Below are 11181 nucleotides of genomic sequence, written 5' to 3' on the forward strand. Positions count from 1 at the left end.
ATTATTCTGATACACATGATCCAAGACAATGGAGTGCACGCTATTCGTACGAACAAAAATGTCAAAATTACATGTAAATTTTCAATATAAGCAATATCAGAATATTCATGAAAACCTACGAACGCAGAACTCTTGATACCATTCGAATGCTGTTCATAACGAGCAAATCCCATAATGAGATTGTCTAAAACAGTTTGCTTGGAGACTGCTGCATCTTCAACAAGGTGTATAATAGACATGACTCACATGAGTCTGTCGATAAGATCATTGACCACCAACAAAGTAGAAATACTTCTGGCTGACATTCAACTTAAGTATTGTTACTAACATCATAGCATCCGCAGGCTATCTTTGTTCAGATTCCGTACAGTGTGAATATCAATCTAAGTCACCGTGAAAAAGTAACAGAGTGTCATTGGTGTTGACTTTTAAAGAAAATGAAAAAGATGGGGCAAATTGAAAGTTAGGGATTTCCCTATTGTGAGAGCGTAAGATTGGCATAACACTATCGTTGTTGTTTAGTTATGTAATACATTACTACAGGGGTTCTTAACCTTTTTATAGTCGTGGCCCACTTTCAATGCTGATCACCCAAGTTCTGGACCTGGAGTTGGAGTTTTGGGTGACACAAAATCATATAAATCATTAACACTTAAACCATATAATTTGATCAAACAACAATGCTAATTTGGACGTTACAAAATTGTCACCAACTAAATAAAACTAAAATTTTCACCAACTTTATAATTTTCCAAATAGCTATGTGGCCCACCGGTTAAGAACCCATGCATTACTACAAGGCGTTTTATGAAATGACCTGACCTGCTTTTCTAACTTGTCACTAGAAAATCATGACGCCTACTTTTATTAAACTTTAACTGTAAAACGAATTCTTTAGTATAGTTGAAGCACTGTGCTTTTCACTAAAGATGCTAACTAAGACGATTTGCCGGATCTATCTGAGAACATGGCAATCGCCAATTTACTGTGCAAACTGCTTGAAAGCAAATTATCATTTCCTTGAATTAATTCAACTTATACATAGTTTTCATAGTTCAACTATGTTATAGTTTATATATAGTTATAGTTAAAAGTTTTATAGTCTATTTATAGTTTTAACTATGCATGGGAAAGAAACGCTCGACTTTATCAAATGGTTGACATCTTTGGAGCAATTTTTAATGGGAGCCTTTTTGCTTTGGTTTACTGCTAAACTGATTGTTCACCGTTAACAATGGGTTGAGTGACATTACATCAGTAAAATACGACATGTCCTAACCTTTATAATTGATATGGAGAATGAGTATCAAGAGCCAAACCGATAGAAAACATTTTAATAATCAAAAGTTTCGGTTGATAGTTCAACCATACCACATTTTTTATTGATTTTTTTAAAAGCTATTAACAAATTTTCAAATATCGCCACTACTATTTTCGAAATTTTCAAATATCGCCAGTACTATTTTTTAACATCACCCGTTATTGTGACACTTCAGTTCTCGAAGGATGAACAATTTGATTTACGCATGGCATTAGAATGAAACGTATGCCGTTAGTGAAAACAAATAAATACACGACAAGTGAGGAGAAAGCAACAAATAACGAAAGCAAAAGAAGGAGGGAGGAGAATAAAAGCGAAAAAATCTTCTACCGAAAACAACTATTCAAAAAGGGTACCAATTTCACTTTGTACCGAATCACTGGTTACCTGACTACCCAACCCTAGAGTGTTTTTTCGTACACTGACTACCCGACCCTAGCGCACATAGAACACCTAGAATACATATGGCACAAACAAAAATTAGAGAAACGTCATATAGAGTAGGACCGTAATTAAGCCGACAGACCCTATTGGCAAGGTATAATAATTTGTAGTCTGTATTCTCGGACTGAGGAAAGTCTTTGCATGGGAGTAGGGTTAGTAAAGTTATGTACCGATTGTGGAGGATTACTGAGAAGGGGAATTCTCACGACTTGTTATAGACATTAAATTAAATATTACCATAAAAAGAGAACAAAGTCACGTGTTCACTTCTCAGTTTGTGTTTACTAATTTTATTCATATTGTTGTGCTATGTAGTAAATTTACGTGTATAATAGTTTACTTAATTAATGTTTTTGTTTTTATCATACAAAACACACCCTTTCCTCACAAGTTGAAACCTTTACATCATTGTTGAGAGTTCACGTTTGTTTATCAGCTTACGGTAAAAGGTCCGAGAATTGAAACATCTCATGTACCAAACGGAGCCTATGGTAATGGCACAAAAATGATGCTTAACATCAATGAAGTGTAAGCGTTGAGAATGGACGTTTATTTATTAGTTTTAAACAATCTTAGCATTTAAATAGCTGATGTACCGAATGCTAACGTCAATGAAGCATCAGCGTTTAGAGTTGATGTTTATTTATTAGCTTTAAACAGCTCTAGAATTGAAATAGTAGATTTACCAAATGGGGCATACATTGCTGACGCGCAAGTGCTGTGTAATGTCATTAAAGCGTCAGCGTTGACATTTATTCATTAGTTCTAAACCATTTTAGCATCAAAATAGCTGATGTACCAAATGATGGCATACAACAACGTTACTATAGCACCAATTATGTGCAATGTCAACGCATGCCAAACGTCAACGTATGCCCACATTCGGTACATCTACTTTATCAATGCTAGAACTGTTAATAACTAATAAATAAACATCAATTCCCAACACTGACTTTTTATTGACGTTATGCAGCAATAAATTATCGACACGATTATCGGCCAAAACAGGGGTTTGTTAATTAATCGTTTTCATGTGTAAAGCGCAACTAATATCAGCAAATCTTACATAGGCCTACGTATTTAAAAAAGTAGAATGTCAACAGAAAAATACACCATGAAAAAATATTTTTAATATGTTTTGCGAAAAGTTGTTTTTAAGAGCCAACAGTTCATTATTTCCTTTGTTTTGTTTCATTTTACATTTTCGAATTAGGCCTACCTAGCCTAGTATTTGTAGAACCCATAATTAAGTGGTAGGCCCAACGTTATAAACAAAAAGTCGGACTAGCTTTGCCTTGGTAGTTTACTGTTGTCCCCTATAATTCTAACGGTTAATCCATGCATGATGTTCTACGCTTCTTAAACTCAAATCGCTGACGAAGCAGGTGCCGAAATGAGTGGGTTACTGGTATTTTCAATGGCGTCATTCTTTGTATAAAATTATCCAATTTCAGTAGCCTAAGCTTATTTGTTTTTATTTAGGAATGACCGTATGGGTTAATTTTTGTTCTGGCAACAATCATACTGTTTGTTTCCAACCCGATTCGTCATGACAAATTCTTGTCAAAATTAATGAATTTTTTTAGTTGCTGTTTGGATTTTTTTATTTTAATAATTTCTTGTGTGATTATTTCCAAACTCTTAAATTAGGCTTAGGCCTACCTGCTTAGAGACTTCCCATTTGTTTAAATCTGTTCTGGAATTTAATAGCGCTCCCAGCAATCTCAGGGTTTTGAGTGGAAAATTTACGCCAAGTCATTTGATGTTGTTTTCGTCCTGTTGCCCAAACAAATATGGCATGGCATTAAGATCATTAAGTAGGACTAGCCTGGGGTAAATGGTGCTAAAGAAGCCTGTACAATATTTCACTTCTGACATTTGAAATAAATCCCACGCTCGACCCTTTTCTACTAAGGCCATTTGCCATGGTTTCGAGCTGATGATACTTGAAATAACTTAGGCCTATATCTGACTCCACATGATGTTGAAGGCGGCGTGTGCTTCTCGGCACTGCATTTGTAGAACGGCCTACAGATGAAAAACTGATACAATTTACAAATGAACAAAGTAAACTTAATCGAACTGATTATTGAAACATAATGCCATATGGTTAAAAAAAAACGCAAATGCTTAAAAAGAAAGGTAATTAACGAGAATGTTTAAATTAAACGAGAAAATTAAAGTTAAAATAAAGTTGTCCAATGGGCCGGCGCACTACAAGTTCATTGGATAACAGTTATTTTTTGTCCTTTATCTATTTTTTAACGTGACAAGTACTAGAACAGGTCAAAACTCAAAAACATTATTTGTTAATGATTTTATTATAGGCTAAATAATAAATTCAAAAAATTCAATTTTATTATAAAAAATAAAATCACGGTTTCGCATTAGGGGACATAACTTCTGAGGCAAATTTCGCTTTTTGTCGTATCCCATATTAAGCAACATGATTGCAGGAATCAAACAATCAATCGTTTTATTTTTCTTCGAAAGCGAGGTGGAGACGAAGAAATCAAGCCAATTGTTATTAGCATTTGCTAATGAACGAGAAAAAAGTGACAAACCCGATAGTTAAAACGTACTCAAACATAATTAAGGTATTAGCCTATAAATTGTTGGTAACAAGTCCATAGGCTAGTGCAGGGGTGTCAATCGCACCAGGGGCCAAATCTCAAAACTTATTTAACGCCGCGGGCCGTAAGGATGATAACTGATTGAACGTACATGAATTGGAACAGGCAGCGAAACAACACCAAGTGTTTGATGTTTAAAGCTCGGCTTATTATTCTTCTTGGAATACAAGTCCAACAAATATTGACGAAAAAAATTAAAAATATGTCGCACTCAATAATATACCCTACCATGAAATAGAATAAAAGCTTATCTACCACGAAGTAGGCTTATCATTGAAAACAAGGTTTTGGGAAAACCAGTGTATTTCACGGAAATTGGGCAGCGCAATCAGTTGGAACAACATGAATTGAAAAATATTTTATTAAGTCTGAGCTGCATTGTTCGATGTTTAAAGAATATGAGCACAAAGTAGACCGATAAAATGAATATGTAAAAAATGAATGTACGCGGCTTATGATATGCTATATAACTATAAGCTGATACGCAGATATGCAGTAATAAGATTCTGTCAAACACGACCGTACTACAGGTAGCCTGCATCAAAAAATGTAAATGAAGCCATGCATTTGAAAGTTAAAATTAGAAAGTTTGGCCATACTGAAAGGTGCCGTACTATTAGACTTGCCAAAATTAAACTGAGGCTGCTGAATAAGAGCAATTTTGACTGGGCTGTTTTTAATTATTCTTCTGTTGCAGCCCAAGTTACAAGTGTTAGAATAAACCTATTTATTCTATCATATGGTTGGGTAACTGCTGTGCTACTGTATTGTGCAATTTGTTATAATCTTGTTTCTTGCTTGAAAAAAGTAAGTTATACTGTACAATGATCTCGTGGGCCGGAAATAGTTCAATGTATAAAATAACTATGCGGGCCAAGTTTTATTGTAAAGCGGGCTGGGAGTTTGACACGTATGGGCTAGTGGAATATGTGGCAACTGCACGTGTGAGATTTATTAACCGGCACGCAAAACTTTTTTATCTTCACGCCGATTTATAATAAACAAACATAGAAAAACTGGTTATTTAGACACCAATTTATAGTAAAGGTCTAAACAAAGTATTGAGGCTTCAGTACACGCCTTCAAGGTTATAAACTGATGGCAGCGTCTATTTCTCAGACTGCCGTTTACCGAATTTGGAAAAAGCTATTTCGGTAAACGGCTAGCCGGTTACGCAATTACTATGTTCTTCAGTAAACAGTGGCCGGTGTAGTAGACAAATATTTTATCGGCCGCCGTTTAAACTAAGGTAGGAAATTATGAATACGTTAAACGGCATTTACACTTGTCAGTGAATTGAAATAAATACTATTTTTCAACTTAAAACAATGTACTGATTTTTCAAAGTGTAAATTAACCTAAAACTAATCCCCTCTGACCAAAACTATCATTTTTTGTGATTAAATGACTAAGCTAGGCTCCTAGGAATAGAAATAAACGCTGTTTATCAATTTAAAATCACATTTTTTCCGAAATCTAAATTAATAAAAACTAATCCCCTCAGATCCAAACCCTCAACTAACTTTCATGACTAAAAGGTAAATTTAGACAAAAAATGGGTCTATTGTACAAGTGCACAACCACAGGATACTAGATACTGCCTTTGTATACTAGACCCCAACTACTCAACTTGTGATGTCATTTGGGTGTAAAATTGTATGCTAGACCCAAAAAAGTCAAGCAGTAGCAAGATTTGAGCCTGAGACATCCAGCACAAGACCCCCATTACTAACTACTACGCCACAGCATTGCTTTCTTCTCGTATAAAACGAGAGTGATAAACCAATCGGCAAAAATCTGCCAGTCACTGTATTTTGATTCTGCAACTTCATTAAACGGACGCTGGTGAAATAGTCACTTTGTTAACTCGTTGCACGGTGCAACATAACACACCTTAAAGTTTAGCATGACCACTAAACTCAAAAACGCATCCATACTGCTTCTCATGAGCTTCAGTTGCACATTTAAGGTGCGTGTTATTTTGCACTTAATGACTGGGACAGAATTTCTGTGCACTAAAATTTAAATTCATTTTAAGATTAAATACATGGAATTAGTCAAACTGCTGAACTATGTACATTACTGTGTACTTGAACACCTCAGTTTGCTTTTCCATTGCATCCGAGAATCTTTGTGCACCCACACTTGTTATTTTCGGTTGTTTGGTGCAACCAAAACCCCTCTTGCTAAAAACGTCCATTCTCTGCAATCGGCCTATAGGGTGGCATTGAGACCGGCATTATCCACAGTGGAAAGTGTTGCAACTGCAGGCATGAGGTTTATCAACATGCACACCAAACTTTTTTATCTTCTTGTTGATCTATAATAAATATAGAGAAAAAGCTGGTTGTTTGAACACCAATTTATAAGAAAAAAGAAAGAATCGGTCAGTGCATGGCGCATGCTATCATTCAAAAATTCGCATCTTTGCACTCATGATTTGTCATCGAAACCTGCAATACTTTCCGGTTGGGGCATTATTGCCTCACATTTTCCTGCACGCTGGACAGCAAAAAAACAGACGCATTGCTGCTACTTACTTTGGAATTTATACAAACTTCACATTTCTTGTATGTTGATTGCTAAAATTCCATCAATCAATCAATCAATCATTTTGTGTATTGTGAAAAGCGTGCTGGGGATAAAAAAATCAAGAATAAGTTAGAAGCTTAGTTTAATAAGTTTCATGGCCAAAAATCCATCTGAGTAACTATCAACACAATTCACTAACACTTTATGAAGTTTTGAACCACAATCTGTCCCCTTTCCCCCCTATAATGATACTGATTTAATTTGAAATCTTTTCTGAATCTTACTAGGACAAATAATTTTTTTCAATTGTTATAACATGTGTCAAAAAGAATCTAAATTTCATGGACACTTTCCGAGCTACCGTCAACATCATGTTTAAGGTGGCATTTTCAATCACCTATACGACCCACTTTGATCCTTTTTTGAAATTGCAAACGTTCTAGGCATCGGCTTGCAAAGATTTCGATCAGGTAGATATGATACAGTGTCCACTGGCAGATCTAGAAAATTCTTGAGGGGTATTCTCGGGCCGATTAAAAGTTAGGGACTTCTCAAACAAGAAACAACTATGACGTTGTGCGAATTTTTGCACCACACATAGTAAGTGACGTAACTGTAGCTTGAAGTTCGTTGCTAGTTTAATGCAGATTAGTGCATACTGACCGAGGCATTTTTCATATGTATTAGCAGGTTTTATGTCAAGTTAAAGCATTTTCTAAGTTGCCATATACTGTGATGTTATAAAGTACCAGCCCACGACTGTTTGACAGGTGATGGTAGTGGATACTTGTGCAAAAGCAAAAGCCATTTCTTTTTCTTTAATGAAAACTTCGCTCAATGGTTCCAAAAGCAGTCATGTTTTTGTTTTTATTAACCATTAGCAAAAAAGATTAGATGTGTCTAGAGCAGTGGTTCTCAACCTTTTTAGCTTGTGGACCTGCAAAAATCAACCGAAAATGTAATTACGACAAAAGTATGCCACTCAAAAGCAAAGCACATTAAATTGCCAACTTCAATTTAATGAGAAATTTGCTGCTGTCTTTTTGATATCATACGTGTTATATGTGGTTCTATTGAAGTTTCTGCAAGGCGAAGTACAGCGTTGACTTCCACACGATTTCTTTGTTTGGTCTTGATGAGAGATAACGATGAAAAGCTTTTCTCAGATAGGTAAGTTGTACAATAAATCAGCTGTAATTTCATGGCTTTGTCACTGAGCTCAGGATATTCATTTTTAAGCGATATCCAAAACTGTGACAATGACAAGTCTTTTTGCTTGGACAACAACGTGGTATCACAGGAAAGCTCAATCAGCCATTCTTTCTCAATAGCATTAAGATTGCACGAATTAAAATCATTTGCAAAAGGATTAACAATCCAAAAATTTCCCTTTCGAGGATCTGCATTTTCTTGAAAATATTTTCCAAACCTGATCCTTAGCTCTGCTAAGTGTTGACTTATAACAGCAAATAACTCTCCTGTGTTTACAAAAGCATTTGCGACGACGTCTTGCAAACATGGAAACATATCGATATCGTCTTTCTGCACATTGTTTATCCACAACATCAGTTTCTTTTTGAAAGCATCAGTTTTGTTACGCAATGTAAATATGTTGGTGCCATTACCTTGCAGAGAACTGTTAAGGTCATTCAAGCGGCTGAATATGTCCGCTAAATACGCTAGCTTAGCAGTCCACATCTCATCGGATAAGAGTTCTTTTAGTGGAGAATTTCTTTCCTGTAAAAACTGCTTGGTTTCTCTCAACTCAAATAAACGAGTAAGAACGCGTCCTCTCGAGAGCCACCTTACTTCTGCATGAAGTAACAGATGTTTATGTTGCGTACCTATGCTATCACACAAAGCCTCAAAGAGCCTTTAGTGCAATGCTCGGCCACGTATATAATTTATGATCTTGACTGCGCCGTTCGGATTGTCGTTCAATTCAGGAGACAGTTTTTTGGCAGATAAATTTTCTCGGTGAGTAATCAGATTTTCACAGTGTGTTATCAGCAGATCTTTGTTTGCCACTTCTTTAATTTTCGCAGTTACACCCGAATGACATCCAATCGTGTTAGCAGCACCGTCAGTACAAATACCAACGTATTTTCCCCAATCTAAACCTTGCTCTTGCACATAAGTATTAAGAGACCGAAATATTTCTGAGCTGGTCGTTCGTCCAGGTAGTTGAAGACAACAAAGAAATTCATCAATGATACTTCCTTCATTCTCATACCGAACAAAGCAAGCAAGAATAGCACAATTGCTCAAGTCTGTAGATTCGTCAAGTTGTATAGCAAAATATCTCGATTTCTTTACTTGCTCAATAACTTGCTGTTTAACATCAACTGTCATATCCAATATTCTCCTTTTAATTGAGTCATTTGAAAGTGGTATGGCTTAAGTTTGTTAGCTTGTTCCGGACCCAAAACCTCTGTAGCAGCTGCTAACATGCAAGGTTTTAGTAAATCTTCTCCAATCGTAAAAGGCTTTTTAATTTTACTGATTAGGAGAGCTATTAAATAAGATGATTTAAGAAGGTCTTTATCAGTCGTTGTCATCTTTTTTATTTCAATTCCTTCATTTTCAGTTTCGCTCAGTAGTCTTTTGAAATACGCAAGAAGCTTTCCAACGAGGTTGCTATGCAGCGAGTGAAAAAGTCGAATAAGCGTTTGAGAGTTTCATTGCATCGTTTGAAAGTATTTTCGCGCAGACTGAGCACATGGGCAGAGGTACTTTTTCACCGCTAGGAGCAATAGTGAAACCGAACTCTAAGTACTTGCTATCATACTGCCTTATGAAGTCTCTTTTTCGCTTTTTGCTTGTTTCTGCATAATCCATATCAGCTTTGCATGATCGTTTCAAGCCATGTTGTAAATCTGAAGTAGTAGTTTCTTCCTCAGTCCTGTAACAACCACTAACTTGATTTTCACTGTTGGGTTTCTTTTGAAAGAAATGCATAATACTTTACTGTTTGCTAGACTCCATTATACTGTCAAATTTCGCTAAATTATACTGTCAAATTTCGTTAAATTTTGTTTAAAAGTCTTCTTAGCCTTCACATACAACTGGTCTTAAACGAGTTGTAGCCTAATTTTAAACAGTTGGGCACAACACTTGCAGCATTGTGACGTACGATAAAGTCCAAAGTAGACCATGGACTCCATGTTACGTCACAGTGCTGCAAATTACGGAACTGGCGAAGTTCTAAATCAGTTTAAAATTTGATGTTTTATTTCTTTAATCAATGGATAAGCCTTCAACATCTTGTATTGTGCAATTGAGATATACAATTGTAATATATTTGGCAGACCGACAGGAAAGTTGACTCGGGCCAGCACCGGTCTGCGGACCGGCGGATGAGAACCACTAGTCTAGAGCGTCTTGTTTTACTATAAGCAAATTTCCTGCAGAAAAATGGGTGAGGACCAAAACCCAGAAGCTTAGGCCAATAAAACGCAAGTTATAAATCTGCCTTCTACACCAACAAACATTACCTTGTCAACTTGTAAGCAGTTTATGAAAAGTACACCTGAATTCAAGTAAGCAAACATAAGTTACCTTACCAACTTGTATGTAGTTTATGAAAACTACCCGAATCGAAGTAATCACATGAAAGTTACGTCATAAAAATAGACAGCACATATTCCACAGTTTGAAGGAAGTTTGAAAAATAAGTTACATCGTGTAAACGTAGATAAAGTCTTTGCAATACTGGTATGCTATAAAAAGGGCAAGAATAATGATACAAAAAACTTTATAAGCTGTCTTATAATCGAGCAAATATAGTAGGTAAAACCTACAAGGTTTTATCTGATGCCTGCTAAATCAAAGATAAAAGATTTCATCAGCAGACAGCATGAAATCTAATCGATTATTTGGTGCAAGCCTGGTTTTATATAAATTACAAATTTATATACATCAAGGTTTGTTGACTAATTTTTTTTTGCAAATATATTGATATATTTTAAATTTTTTAAATGTTGGCCTTTTTTATTTTTTATAAACATCCTTTGATTCAAAACAAAGTTATAAAAATTTATTTAAAGTTGTTCTAATAAATTTTTTAAAGTTTGTTTTAATTTTTTTTATTATTTTTTAAAATTTGCTCATAAATTTAAATGAATCCAATTAAATAGGTATAAATGTATTTGAATTTACCTTAGTTTTTATGATTTGATAAAAAGTTCTTGAAGTTTTAATAAACTGTGTTAATATTTGCCAAAACTGCTTTTTGCCTTGAAAGTGAATGAA

Source organism: Clavelina lepadiformis, chromosome 5 (assembly GCF_947623445.1).
Source record: "Clavelina lepadiformis chromosome 5, kaClaLepa1.1, whole genome shotgun sequence".
NCBI lineage: Eukaryota > Metazoa > Chordata > Ascidiacea > Aplousobranchia > Clavelinidae > Clavelina > Clavelina lepadiformis.